Raw genomic sequence first — 15,682 nt, 5'->3', positions numbered from 1 at the left:
CTGAACTGATCTTTCTACAGACAGAATCAATCTGGGGTTTAAAACACAAGTTCTCGTCCAACAACCGACCCAGGAATTTTACTTGAGCAGTGGTTTCACTTTCAGTATCGTCCAAAATACAATTTCGTGTAAAACCTTTAGGAAATTATGTTTCTACTATGTGCCCTAAAGCGTAATATATCAAAAAAACAATTAATTGTTTCTAAAGTAATTAGCGTAATAGTAATTCTATAACGAGCAAACTAGTTTAAATATCTTTATCAATTGTTGCACAGTCCCAAAGGTTAATTTTATGTGTTTGGGACTTGAATGTTAAAGGGGAAAAAACGTTAGTTACGCTAAAAACATTGGACATGCATTTACTGTACTTGGAGAACGATGGATGTTAGAAAGATAAATTTAACTGCATTTCTGTTAACATATATTATATTTATAACATATATTATATTATATATATCTCTAAAATCAGATTGTATAAATTTGCTGGTTTTTGTTGCAAGGAAAGTTCAAAAATACAAACTTGTATACGAATATACAGGATTGGTGTATATTACCATCATAGCATGCCTACTTAAACCTGATTCCTAAAAATGGTGATGAAATGTAAGCGTGGTAGCATGAAATGTAAATAGGTATATCATTGATTAATTAAAAATCTGGATCATGTAAATAATTCTTTACTGCGTTTAAACTACGATAAAACAATTTTTGAAGTATCTAACAACAAGAACATCATTTTATGGGGATTATCGTATAATATGTGTATGTGTACTTTTGATTTTACAATCAAACGTTCAACATACATAACGTGTATTAAATTAGTTTAAATTGATATTTACACCGTACACGATATGGTATTAAATTTTGAACTCATGCTTTAAAATAAATCGCAATAAAATTGAAATTAGGTTATACATTTGGAAAAACAATACCATTTATGCAGGGTGTCTGGTCATAAGTGACTACATCTTTGATTGAATGATGCCTGTTTGAAGTTTCGAACTCAAATAATGAGAAAATAACATATAAATTATGAAAAAAGTAATAATTGAAGTTGTTATGACATAAACTAATATTACTGTGTAAAAATCATATTAATCATTAATTTGAAGGTCATTTTTGAAATCATCATAAAATTTATAATAAAATACTACATAAACATTGGTGAATTAACAAAATTCTACTTAAGTATAATTGTAAAATAACAGCTTACAGCTATGACAAAAACGGTCTACTCCTTTAATCGATGGTTTATTTAAAATAGATTCACAGTTTTTACATGCTGAAAACAAGAGCCTCGAAAAATCAAAACCAATATAACATATTAATAATGTACAGACATGTAGCTTAATAATAATTAATAATAATTACAGGTTGATTATGAATTGATAAGTATTATGCCGATGTTAAAGACTAGATGAATAATAATCATACATTTTACAAACTACTGTAAAGATAAGGCCCAAGAAGGGTGATAATTGATAGGATGTCGCCATAAAAAAAAAACATGAAATACACTGTTTCATCAACTCTATATATTCAAATTAATATTTTCTGTTGATGCGTGTTTAGTTTAACTCCGGCCATGATGTGGATCGTAGTAGAATTTGTTTATGCAGGGTGATTTTTAAACGTAACCCAAATAAATACAACCTCCGTGAGACACTTTTTAACGACATAACCAGTAGTATGTTGTATCCCTGTTTCCTTTACTTCATTGCCGTCTGCCGATCAGCTGATATGATGTTGCATCGTTATCTGAGAGGTTATTGAGAATTTATTGTAAATAAAACTCAACGTGGTATCTTTGTAAGCTCAAGTATAGTATGCATTGTAGATCTACGTTTTCCCCCTACATGTCTGGTCTCCTTTATTTTGACAACTCTATGAATAGTAATTTTTTAGATGCTAGAACCAAACATGGGAACTTAATTTCAAACCTATATTGACATAAAACCAATGATTTAATTTTAACGTACAAGAGATTCTCTTTGAGCTAGCAAAACCCCTATGTATTCTAAATAATACTAAAACTTATCTAAACCTTTGCAACAATGCATATTAGCTGATTTGTAGTGTAGTAATGACAACAGTTTTACCAACATATGGGCTATAATTTTGTCTTTAAAAAGTGTCTTACGATACCACATTCATTCTGATATCTTTCTTATCATAACATAATAGGACTCATTCCCACGCACGGGTTATCCCATGTGGGATTAATTTCGTTTATTTTTTAGCTATACAGTTATCTTAAAGCTGATTTCTATTGTATACATTAGTTGTTGTAAACATTGTCTATTTTCTACTAAATAAAAGCTATTTTGATTTGATACTTGGGTTTGGGTTGAGTTAAAAAAACTCCCTCTACTACAGGTCTACTTTTTTTTAAGAGGTTGGCGGCCTTTTTTAACCTTGCATTTGCCCGTCCACATAGACTAAGCGCCCGGGTGTGGATCGTTTACAGTAAAGCAAGGAGTGAGACGGTACAGTACAAAGGTGAACTGTACTGATAAATTTCAGTGGCAGTGACCAGGATCCGAACCCACGACACTACTGCCTTGGGCCCGAAGTCCGCGACGCTACCGACAGAGCCACCGACTCACAACTTTAAAATTATCACAAAAAAAAAATAAAAATAAATTAATTATATAACTAAACTAATTAAAATTATCACTTTTAATTATCACTATCCTGATGTTATCATTTAAAATATCCATACCAACATATTAGTACGGGAAGTGTTGTTCTTAACATGCTATGTTTTCCAATTAGAACACTACTTAAAATTTAAAAGTAATCACTTTAAACTGCGACGGTTCTAAACTCATGCTTGGTAATTGCAAGTATTTTTCTCTAGTTAATCACTTAAATACATGAAAACTAGTCAAAAGCAAAATAAACCTTTAATGCTATGGTTTAAAAACATTTTGGATTCAATAGCATTATACTAAATGTGTAAAGCTAGCTCACAACTACATTCCTAGATAAATTTCACGCAATTCATGAAAAAACTATAATTATTTGAAAAACTAAATACTATATTTATTTTATATTGTCAGTGCATTATTTATGCCTTTATGTTGTTTTACAGATTGATTTATGAGCTCCATTAAGGCGACAGCCTTGTCCAAGGCATCCAGTCACATTCAACCTAGTTTCACGGAGGGTCAAACCACTTCTTTTTGTCAGAGGGTTGGATAGTATTTTTATTTAGTGATAAATCAAAGCTATCATCCAAATTATATATTATTACACTAATAAATGGTATTATAACACAATAACCAACGCAACTTTTGTAATGGTTTTAATATTCTCAGGGGTGCTAAATTTGTTTTTAATTTTTTAGTTTGTTTTCAAAAACATATACAAAGTCGGGGATGTGAAATACTACCCCACGGAAAACCACCCCAGATGAAACGTGACTTGACGAATTTTCCAACTAACCAATATAAAACCACGTCCGCGACTGGGATACTACCCCCATAGCAAAATGTGATGCTATGTATTAAGCAGCTCGAGTTCATTTTTTTTATACGTAATAATTATCATCAGAAAAGGCATGTGGGGAATATCAAACAGAATTTTGAAATGTTATAGCAAGTTTGGTTAGTTACGTTAGGTTAGTTTAGAACCGTTTGGGAACGAAACTCGAGTGTCCGTGACTGGAAAACTGCACCCCGATCTCTGACGTTAACATGACGTAGGAACCTGCTTGGGTGGGTAGTTGTCCGGGGGGCAGTCTTCCGGCAACTCAGGGAGTCTAATCACTATTTTAACTTCTAAACAGCGTTAAAACTCGTGTTCTGATTTTTCCTTTTCAAAATAAAACTAATTTTATGGGAGGGCCTTCACACTACCCTAGGCAAGGGGGTTCCGAAGTTGTTTGCAGCCCAGCGTGGTATTCACCATGAACCCGGACCTGCAATCAAAGAGAGCTGAAGAAGATGGCCGCTTTGGTCCTGGTGGTGATGTCACCGGATGCGAAGCACTAGCTGATGATACTGCGCACGTGCTATCAGCACTATTACCGACTATCAGCAGTGCAGACTTTCGTGCAGTATAAGCACAGCTGTTGACAAGAGCGGTATCTGACAAAGGTGACTATTTCGTGGTATTCTGTCTGGACCTGGGATAAAAATATCGCAACTCGCAGCGTTTCCTGTGGTGAATTCGTCCATCGTCTTCATTGTTCTGCTTATAAAGTAACTACTGCAGCTCAACATTGACTTTAAAAATTTAAGTTATACACGACCATGTCCCAAAAAAATAAAGGTTAAACTTTGAGTTCGATACTCTAGTATAGTAAAATAAATACTAACTAAAACCTACTTAGTTTTTACTGTCGGGACCACGTAAGTTTGCAGTTGAGGGAGGAGCCTATTTACCATATGGTTTTGAATTAACCAATGAGAACCGTGCAGTGTTTCCAAATCTAATATACCAGCTGATTTGAAAATATTGCTTAGTATATTTTAATTAAGTGTTGTCAACGGGCGATGTGGCAACGTCGCTCTAGCCTTGTCTTGTGATTGGCTGCCACCAACTGCAAACTTACGTGGTCCTGACAATAATATTTTAATTTTTAGTTTTTAGTTTTTTAGTTTTTAATGTTTAATACTTAGTTTTTTCTTATTGATTTTATATCACCATTTTTTTATTGTATTCTATTGTACAATGTTTTGTGGCTATATCCTTGTAGGTCACCGTAGCAGTTATTAAATAACAATGACAATATACAACATAATAACAGGTAATTATTTTCAGAAAATCAATTGCTCGTGGAGTAATCTACATCTTAAAATCGAAAATGAAAAAAAAACAGCTGTTCTTTAGATAGCTAAAATCTCAAGAAATATGTCAAGTATATAACAAATACTGCTATATGTTTCATTGTATGAGTTACTTACAATGTCTACATTTTGTTGTTTTTTGCCTCCTGATCACAACTTATATTATTACTATAGGTTACAATACCTAAACCCGTCATGTGGTTAATGTCACCGATGGGCGGCGTCCGGTTTCAACCCGGCAATGGCCCTTCTACCCTTCTAAGTCTGATGATGACCCCAGTAGAAAAACATAATTTTCTATGGTAAAATTGTAACTAGCTACTGCAATTTTTAAACGGTAAGAGAATAGAAAGAAAACTTAAATACGTAAAATGTTTGTTAAAAAAAGGACCTTTCACGTGGTATGAAATTTGTTATACCTTGCTATTTAAGAATTTTGAGTTTTCAGCTTTCTTTTATTCTTAAAATTTGAGATTTTTTAAAATTAGAAAATAACATGGAAAATGCCCTTACTACAAGTTATCTTAAAGAGTAGCTCAAGAATAAGCTTGGGAAGAAATTTGGCGCTGTTCCGTTCAGTAGTTAGGGTAATAAGGTACTTAACTTCAAAGTCCTTTTTTAAAACGTGTTGACCCACCCTGTAAATACGGTTAAAGATAATTAAACCTTTTTTCCACCAAAATGATCGGGGTGATTAGACCTTTAACTTGATGTATCACACAACCCATGTCACATTTGAACATTCCTCAAAAAGCACCCCTACCCCCCAAATTAAAAGTAGTCCTTTTGGGGCATTTTTCAAAATTGAAAATAATTTTATTGGATTTGGCATGTCCAAATTAGGGGGAAATGAGAACAAACCAGTGTTAAAAGCCTTACCTTTGCACACAACAGATATGGAAAGTTTTCAAATGAACACCCTATATATAGTCAATGGTATTAGTTTTTAATATGTAATAAAATGTCGTATTTCAGCATTGTGTGGTTTTAAAATACTTAATCTAGCCAAGTATCAGTTTGTCTATGCTTGATTCGTAGCTGAAACGGAACTTGTGCTAATCATAGTTGGAGAAGATCATATAAGAGTACGTAAAGATAGCTAATTAGCTCGCCAACAAAGCTCAAACAAGATAGTTTTTAAAATATTGAATGGTACTTCCACAAAGCTGTTAAGTGTTTGTAGCGTATACCTAAAATATATATTTACTAGAAAACCCATGCGGCTCAGTGAGCCGCATAGTATGAAACATAACGCCGAGGAAAACTTAATGCTTAAATTCGAGTAATTGTAGCTACATCTTAAGAGCTGTTTAAACACTTGTTAGAAACTAATTTTAAATATCTCTGTTTGCACGTCGTCAAGGTTCACCACATTATTTCTGCTCTCAGTATTAACTGATAACTTCTAATGAATGCTAAACGATCAGCTTCAATTCGAGTTAACATCTTGCAACAAAGTTTTTCCAGCATTGAGAATTGAAAAAAACTGTTGCCTTACTGATAACCTGAGTTTAGTAATTTAAGTTGGGTCATTTTATTTCTTTGATTTGAGACATCCTTCTAATCAAACGAATTTTCTCTGTGGAGAGTCCTGAAAAATGAGGTGATATCAACCATTTCATGTGCTCCATTTTTTACCCACAAACTCTGGGTTGCCAACTGGACTGCCATAATCTGCTTTGAATAGGCTAAAGCAGCAACACCATTGAACGCTGGTTAACGTATTTTAACGTGTTGTCTGTCAGTGTCACGTTGTTCAGTGGAGTTTCTCTAAATACCTGTCGCAAAGTTTTGAAAGTATGGATTCATTTGTCGAAATAGGGTGGTCTTGTAGCTATACGATTTGGATAGCAATTTTCATATTCTCTTTATGAACAGCTTTATTTTTTTTCATATAGCTCTTTAATTTGCCTCTTCTAAATCATAAAAATAATCTTGACCGTAACAACTCGATCGTTGAATACATAAACACTAATTCCTTCACTTATGTTTGGTCTAATATTGCCACTAAAACTTTCAATAGCAAATGAGTTGTTGAAACATCTTATTTTTGACTTGAAATGTCTAGATTGTGTTGGTAAATTCAGTCAAAAAACCTTGCATACGTTTTTCCGAGGAACTGACAACATAACCTAGAATTAAACAATCCATTTGCGTTTTTTTCTCAATTGAAGTAGAGCAAGAAATACAAAAATTTACAATAAAAACAAAAGGTCCGCCAAGATTATTCTTACGACTTGGACTTATCATAGTCAAGGCATTATTATAGTTTCTACTAAATGTTTTGAAATATCTCGATCTGTCAGTGTCAGAAGTAAACATTTCTTGCATGCATTCATTTGATCTGACATTAGGCGAGTTTACTTTACCACCGTGACAACACTATGTGCTTCGTATATTTTTTCACTTCCAAAGTGAGTTGCATAGCAGAACCATCGATGTATAGCAGAACTGTCAAATATTATTCATCTCACTAAGTGAATTTGTATCTGGATGGGGGTCTGTTAGACCAGGCCTCTCTATATTTCTACTCTCCTCATTAAGATATCTTATTATTAATTGTATTCCCGTTTTCAATATTTCTTATTTGAACTTGAGGCATTTTCTGTTCTTCCAACAAAACTGATTAACTGTTTAACTTGGTCTTAACCTACTGAATATTGCAAACATTAATATTTACTCCCAAAAAGCTAATGAGTTTATTTTTATAAACAGCTGATTTTTGTTTTTAAATTTGTTCTATGTATTTCTTATGGGGAAAACCCGACTTTTGAGAGGGTCTCACGCCCTTAAGAGTTGGCATTTTAAAATTCTAAAACCTTATTGCAAAACTACATATTGAGACGAATCTTTTGACACCTTAAACGTCGAAATTGGTCCACAAATAAGGGAGGAGTCGCGTTAACAAAAAACGGCTTCACGTATTATATGTATAGATTTAGGTTTCTAATTTAAAGTAATGTTATACATATGCTGCCATGGATAAATATGCAAAAAACAAAATACGTTAAGTGAAAAACATCTTTATTCTGTTAAAATCTATGTCCATACCACGGCCTAAGCCACTATGATATTATAGCACCATCGTAGTGAGAGGAAACACACAGTTTGGTCTCAGCGTAACTCAAAGTTGACTTTTCTGTAAGTTTTTAAAAGTGATGTCTTTTTAAATGTAAGACACAGTTCTCATGCAATAAAATGAAGATATTCTCTTTGATACGAAAGTTTTAATAGAATACTCAAACGGTATTTTGAAATGTTAACAACTTTAAAGGGATTTATAATTAAATTAACTTCTGTGATCCTTACTAACTGTAGACTGAGAAAAAAACTGCATTAGAAGAGAGATGCCCCTATTAGGGTGGATTCCTCTGTTAATCCCCCCCCAAAAAAAAAAAAAAAACACTTTCCAAGCAGTCCGTCGAATCTCAATGACACGAGTAGTAAATCTTGTTGGAGACAAATGTATATTAGAAGAGGTTGTTTGGTGGATCGGCCAGCTGGAGTGATGCTGACAGTACAACATTGATAAGACAACCAACTCACTACGTACAATAGTTCGTTGTCATAAGCCACTAACATGACGCAGCACTGTTTGTTTGTCCCCCCTTCGCCACTCAGAACAACTGAAAAACTAGCAGACTTATCTTTTTGCTCCATGAACTAAAAAATGTATCCAAACAAGTTTAAAATATTCCAAACATGTATATTAGTGTCAAAAAGCCTCGGAGATGGTAATTTGTGGATTGCATCTTCCTCAGATATGATGAAATCACCATCGATTGGATTCTTAACATAACGAGCAAAACTAAGTCAGTAAATACAGGGTGTTTTTTTACGCGACCCGAATTGCAAGTACCGAGAGAATTTTTGCGGACAAAACTAGCTCATAATTTGGTATACCTGTTTTATTTACATTATTGCCAATCAGCTGATATCATTGTTGAATTTTGTGTCTACTAGGTTTAGTGTTTTGTAAATCTGTTGTTACCAAGACTCAACATGGTGTTATTGCAAGCTCAAAGAGTGCGTATTTTAGAAGAATAAATTGCAAGTAAATTATTTGTTTTATGCAAAATATGTTCTCCTACCACTACATGAAAATTATCACATCGTCATACCTAAACAGTACTCACAATAACAAAGCTCATTGCCGTTCTCATTCCCGCTCGCTAATCAGCTGATCCTTGTGTTCAATATTTAACACTTGGAAAATTAAAATAATTTGTTTTGCTTTAAATTGACAGCTGTGGTCGTTTCTAGACCAACCACAGCTGCGTATCGGGTACAAGATAATTATAATGGTAGGAATAAATCTTGTAACGTGTTACAAGCACAAACAGCCAAAAAAGATCTCGAAATGCATGGCCACATTCAGCTCAAGATTTGTGCGGCCATCTAGACAGTTCTCGAGCAGCAATAACATACTTTTCGCTCTTAATACACAAATAGTTATTCCAGGTGTGGTTCTATTACAAAATAACTCAACTATTTATAGATTTGATACAAATTTAGGTGAACCTGATCTGTAAAAAAGAGAGAAATTAGGCCCACAACGCATACTCTTTGAGCTTGCGAAAACCCCATATGTTGTGTCTTATTTACAAGAAATTCCATACAGCACTAAACCGTGTAGGGAAAATTGCAACATTGCATATCAGCTGATCGGCAATGAAGTAACGGATAGAGGGCTATTAAGTGATGAGCCTCAAATCTTGTCTTGTATTTCTGTAAAAAGGTGACTGTGCAGTGAAAAATATAAATAAATAAACAACAAATATAGGTAGGACAAACGAATGACTAAAATCAAATTAGTTACTATAACTCTACATATTTACTTATATATAATTCAGTTTTAAAAATTGTTGTACAACCAAATGTACAGCTCTAGTAGACCGATTTTATTAATTATTAATGGGTCGTTGGAAAGCTTAATTCGTGTAGATTCGAAAAATAATTATGAAAGTTTGATTTTATTATTATTTATGGTAAAAAATACATACCGTAATAAATACATTGAAAACGGGGTTTTAGACATTTTTTTTATTTGGAGACAACTTTTGCCTGCATTTATTGAGTATTTCCGAGAAATGCCTAATAGCAATTTGTAGGGACTTTTATTCTCTTTCAGAACATTATCTTCCACACCTTCCATTATGTTCAATTTTCTCAGTTATTTGCAAAAAAGCTAAGTAACCTCCGAATTTGTAGTGGTGAGTAAAAACTAAGCTAGAGATATTTTTGTTAAACTTTGTACAACTAAATGTACAGTTCTCTAATTCATGTAGAGTTGCAAATAATTATAAAAGTGAGATTTTTATTAAATACTTGTGGTGAAAAGGAAAGAAAAACAAGAATACATTAAAAACGATTTTTTTTCAAGTTTCCATTTTCAAGTTTCTATTTGTAGCCAACTTCAGGCTTCCTTTATTGAGTATTTTCAAGAAATAAATAATAGTAGATTGTAAAAACGTTATTCTATTTCAGAATATAACCATCCACTTTGGTCGATTTCCCCACTATTTAAAAGTTGTTATGGCTTTTGGTTTGATAGGCTAAGCAACCTTCAAAATTATAGTTGTTAGAAAATACTGAATTAGAGAATGTTTGTTAAATTTTGTAAAGCTAAATCTGCAGTTCTACTGTACCGTATTGTAGATTCTATTGTAGATTTGCAAATAATTATAAAAGTAAAATTTTTTTAAAGATTTGTAACAGTTATGGGTTTGCCGGTATGCATCATCTGATCATATGAAACATTTGTTAATAAACAGCTGATTTGTTGTATTGTTGTTTCAATGATCTTTCTTTATTTATTTACATGTTGTTGTTCACATTTCGCATTTGTGGTTAAAGTGTGTTCCTTATTTTTTGTGTGTTCCTAAAGCTATGTGCTTAATCTGTAACCAATAATTATTAGTGAGTAAACTGGTGTATGGATTTCATTACCATCATCTTCCTAGAGATCGCTGTATTTAACCACAACGGGCTCTGTTGCTGGCATTTAATAAAAATAAGTATATACTTAAATAAACAAACAAACAAATAACTGATGAAAATCAGAAGACGGCTGACCAACCGACTTAAATACGAACGATGAAACTTAAAAGTGGAACAGTAAACATTAGACAAATGTAAAAGTAGAACAACGACAAACGACACGACGAACGAGTTAGGCAAAATGACAGCCAATAAAGAACTAAGTTTTAGAATAAAGTGTTCGAAGGTTTTAGACAGGCGCCAACATAAATCTTTGTCGTTTTGTGTATCTGTATATAAAAAATTTAATGTAATGCTTAAACAAAACAAACATCTATATTATTAATACCCTACATGAAACTTTGTAAACAATAAGGCTTTTTTGTTTTAAGATTTAACCCCACATGTTTTGCCAAAATGCTCGTTAAGGTGAGTAGATTTGCAAACTGACCTTACATTTTTGAAAAAGTCCCTTTGGGCTCTGCCTCCGTGGCTTTTAAAGTTCCTATGTTATCCTTATGAAGAACATATTTGTTTACATTATGATCAGCTTTATTATTTAATTGCTGTTAATATTTTGGTTGAAATTTAAGGAAACGTGTACTACAAACATTTACTGATTTGGTTGAAATGAAGTATTTGCTATTTGAATTTTTGTTGGCGTAAATATTATACTGGAAGAAAGCGAGAAAGCCTGGACTATTTGATATACTAAAAAACTGAACTAACACTGTGCTGCATTTCTTGAGCAATCATTGAAAGAGCCGATTTGCAAACTATGGAAACATAGGAATGTCATATCACACTACCAAGTAGAAGAAATAGATTTTTTTAGAATTTATAATCGTTATTATAGACAACCTAATGCGACTATGAGTGGGAAACATTTGTAGAAACACTAAAAAACCAGATAAGCTTTTGAAAATTATGATAATATATACACAATCAATGTTGATTATATCGAACTGTTATGTACATCGTGAGTATTCCATAATCTTTGAGTTGACTCTTTAAAGTCATCGGAAATTATGACTGTTATTCCTTTTAAAATAACGCCTGTAATACTTCGCAATTTTTCGAATTCGAGCGTCATGTACACTAGTAAAAAGTTTAACAGGAACCTCAATAAATCATAAGTTCTGCTACAATGATCGTCTACTTGAAATGTGTCAAATGATCGTCTTAGCGGTCTTAGTCTTAGTATATCGTCATTATTTACCTGAATACAGTAAAACAACAAAAAGGACTTGCATAATAAACATAATATATATATATATACAGGGTGATAAAAAAGTCTGGAAACGGCTTAATAACTTTTTAACTAAACTCGTTAGAAAATCCTAAACTTTTACATCAACTTATATGTATGTAAACTACTTTTTGCAAGCATTACCATTTTTTTACCTTCACTAGGGGACGGCCCATGAGGAGTAGGTATGTAATCTTTAATGTAAGCATAGGTTTATATGCACATCATTTTAAAGGGCTGGTCAAATGGAGTTCATTGCTGGAAACCGCGTCAAAAAAGGTTCATCCGTTACAAAATGGCGGCAGTCCAAAGTTCTTGCGGAATATACCTGCACAGGCCTTAGTATTGGTAAATACTCGTATTAAACATTAGCTTGAGAGCTAAAATTGTATTTTAAAGTCAACTAGCTCATAGACTAAGTTTATTCAATCTTCAAAAAAAATTTCACCGGGTTTCAGATTTCCCGGCTAATGTTGATTATTAGTATTTACCAATACTAAGGCCTGTGCAGGTATATTCCGCAACAACTTTGGACTGCCGCCATTTTGTAACGGATGAACCTTTTTTGACGCGGTTTCCGGCAATGAACTCCACTTGACCAGACATTTAAAATGATGTGCATTTTAAACTATGCTTACATTAAAGATTATAAACCTACTCCTCATGGGTCGTCCCCTGGTAGAGGTAAAAAATGATAATGCTTTGAAAAGGTAGTTTTCAAACATGTAAGTTTATGTGAAAGGTTTGAATTTTCTAACGGATTTGGTTAAAAATATATTAAGCCGTTTCCAGACTTTTTTGTCACCCTGTATAAATAAGCCTTTGAAGTGGATAGCGGAGATTTAATAACATACCTTATTTACTAAATGTGTTAAATTGTCACACTAATATCTGTTTTGTAGGTTTTCTGATTAGTTAGAAACCTGTAAGAGATGGCAATAAGTGCATTGCAATTGGTTTAAAGGAGAAATCTGGCTTCTAGGCAGCTTTAATTTGTTTTTAGTTCATCGACAACTATTATTATTTAACACTTAAAAATTAAAATAACTTGTTTTGCTTTAAAATCAAATTTTAAAATTTAAAAGTTATGCCTCTATTTTCAAATACTAACATAGTATTGTAATACATCTAGTAAATAAAGACTCATTCAGTCTGCATGATTTTTTTGGGCCAGAGAACATTCTTGTCGTGGCCGTTATTTCACAAAGTGAAGACTGTATGTTCATACGGAGTGAAAATGCATGAAGAGAAAATGAGTTTCTGATACAGATTTGACTAAATTACATAATAAATATACTACACGGCTAAACTAATAAGCCAGTCAAAGGCATGTTTGTTTTAATAATTCAAACAGATTCAATATGCAGACCACGACAGATTCGTGGTAGTAATTCGTGCCATGAATGGATTATATAGATTAATTAATTCAACACCAATATATTTTATGATTAAGTGGTAGAAGGATTGCGATCCAGCTCAAAAATAATTATACTATTCTTAACGAAATAAAAATGTTTATAATCAAAACCTCATAGTTTTAGTATTGTTATTACTATGTCACTCGTGGATAGTAGGCCACTAACAGTCAACTTTACTAACGGGTGGTCTAATAATCACAACTCGCTAGTAATATGAAGACTTGAGTAAAAAAAAGATTTTTCATGAGTATAAATTTGATAACTTTTATTTTTTGGAACTGCTTACAATCATTCTTCCACCTAACCACCAAAGATATTAATACGCAATGTCATTAATTCAATTTATTTGTTCATGGCATGATTTGTTTATTTCGTTTCGTGTTCACGATTTTGCCACGAACGCGGGAGACGATAATGTTGTCCCCGCGATCGCGAAAGTTGTTCACTATTCCGCCGTGGACGAGGAGATGTTTACGCTTACTCCGCGATCTCAGAAGATAGCCACGATTTCTTAGTGATAAAAGGACGCGTAGAACTCCGTGATCAATAACGGTTTTAAATGTTTCTTGTCCACGATTTCGTCGTGACCGAGGACAGTATCATTCATTTTCACAGCAAGTTTTTTGGACCGATTATTAAACAAAATTAATGTTAAAAACAATACTTTTCAAAGCAACCCGATTTTAGCAACCCGATTTAAACCCAACCTGATTTTTGCCCGATACCCGAAGGTCAAGATTTTTACCTGACCTGAAATAAACAAGATTGGCCCCCAGACCCCTAATATAATTATTGAAAAATAAAATGGACCTCTTATTTATATTCACCGATCTGATCGTGGAAAACAAGAGGCTTAGCAAAAAAGGTCTTCCAGTTTAAGCACAGAAAACGTATAGTACGTTTTCTGTGGTTTAAGCAACACAACATGTATTTAAACCACTGCAGTTCCAGGTTCCAACTACATAGGCCTACTGACAAATCATAGAAGGGCCTCTCTGATGTTAGCAGCCGGTGGCCAACTGTATTCTAAATACGGTCCTAGTGAAAAATGTATAGTTAATGCTTATACAGTGTACTATTCATCGTGTTCTTCACTTGATTAATTTGAATAATGTCCAATGATTATTGTTCTCTATTAATACGTGTTTTGTATATACAGGGTGACAAAAAAGTCTGGAAACGGCTTGATATCTTTTAAACTAAATTCATTAGAAAATTCTAACCTTTTTACATCAACTTATATGAATGAAAACTACTTTTTGCAAGCATTACAATTTTTTTCACTTCATCAGGGGACGGCCCATGAGGAGTAGGTACATAATTTTTAATGTAAGCATAGGTTGATATGCACACCATTTTAACGGTCTGGTCAAGTGGAGTTCATTGCCGGAAACCGCGTCAATAACGGTTCATTCGTTACAAAATGGTGGCAGTCCAAAGTTCTTGCGGAATATACCTGCACAGGTAAAATACTCTTAGTCAACATTAGCCGGGAAATCTGAAAACCGGTTAAATTAGTTTTGAAGATTGAATAAACTTAGTCTGTGAGCTAGTTGACTTTAAAATACAATATCAGCTCTCAAGGTAATGTTTAATACGAGTATTTACCAATACAAAGGCCTGTGAAAGTATTTCCCGCAAGAACTTTGGACTGCCGCCATTTTGTAACGGATGAACCTTTTTTGACGCGGTTTACGGAAATGAACTCCACTTGACCAGACCTTTAAAATGATGTGCATATAAACCTATGCTTACATTAAAGATTATGTACCTACTCCTCATGGGCCGTCCCCTGGTGAAGGTAAAAAAATGGTAATGCTTGCAAACAGTAGTTTTCATATATGTAAGTTTATGTAAAAGTTTTGAATTTTCTAACGGATTTAGTTAAAAAGATATTAAGCCGTTTCCAGACTTTTTTGTCACCCTGTATATCAAAAGTATTTTGTGATGTAGTATTTGTATTTTGGTTACAAAAATCTAATTTTTCTTTACAAAGCACAATCATGCATAAAAGATAATTCTTTTTGTTAAGGGAATTATTGCCATTTTTGTCTGTTAACTTTTGTTTTCATAAAATTTCATCTGAATAAAATATTTCATAAATTTATCTCTCTAAGCTACGATTTTTTTACATTTAATTTGTTGTATAAATAAACTTTTTTGTGTATTGATTTTGATTTAATATTTTATGTTGTATAAGTGCACTATTACCTATCCCTCTCCCAGTTAGGGATTATTTAAGA

Source organism: Macrosteles quadrilineatus, unplaced genomic scaffold (genome assembly GCF_028750875.1).
Source record: "Macrosteles quadrilineatus isolate MER2022 unplaced genomic scaffold, UCM_ALF_1.0 Scaffold_7__1_contigs__length_78375512, whole genome shotgun sequence".
NCBI lineage: Eukaryota > Metazoa > Arthropoda > Insecta > Hemiptera > Cicadellidae > Macrosteles > Macrosteles quadrilineatus.
Note: the sequence above shows the minus strand (reverse complement) of the source record.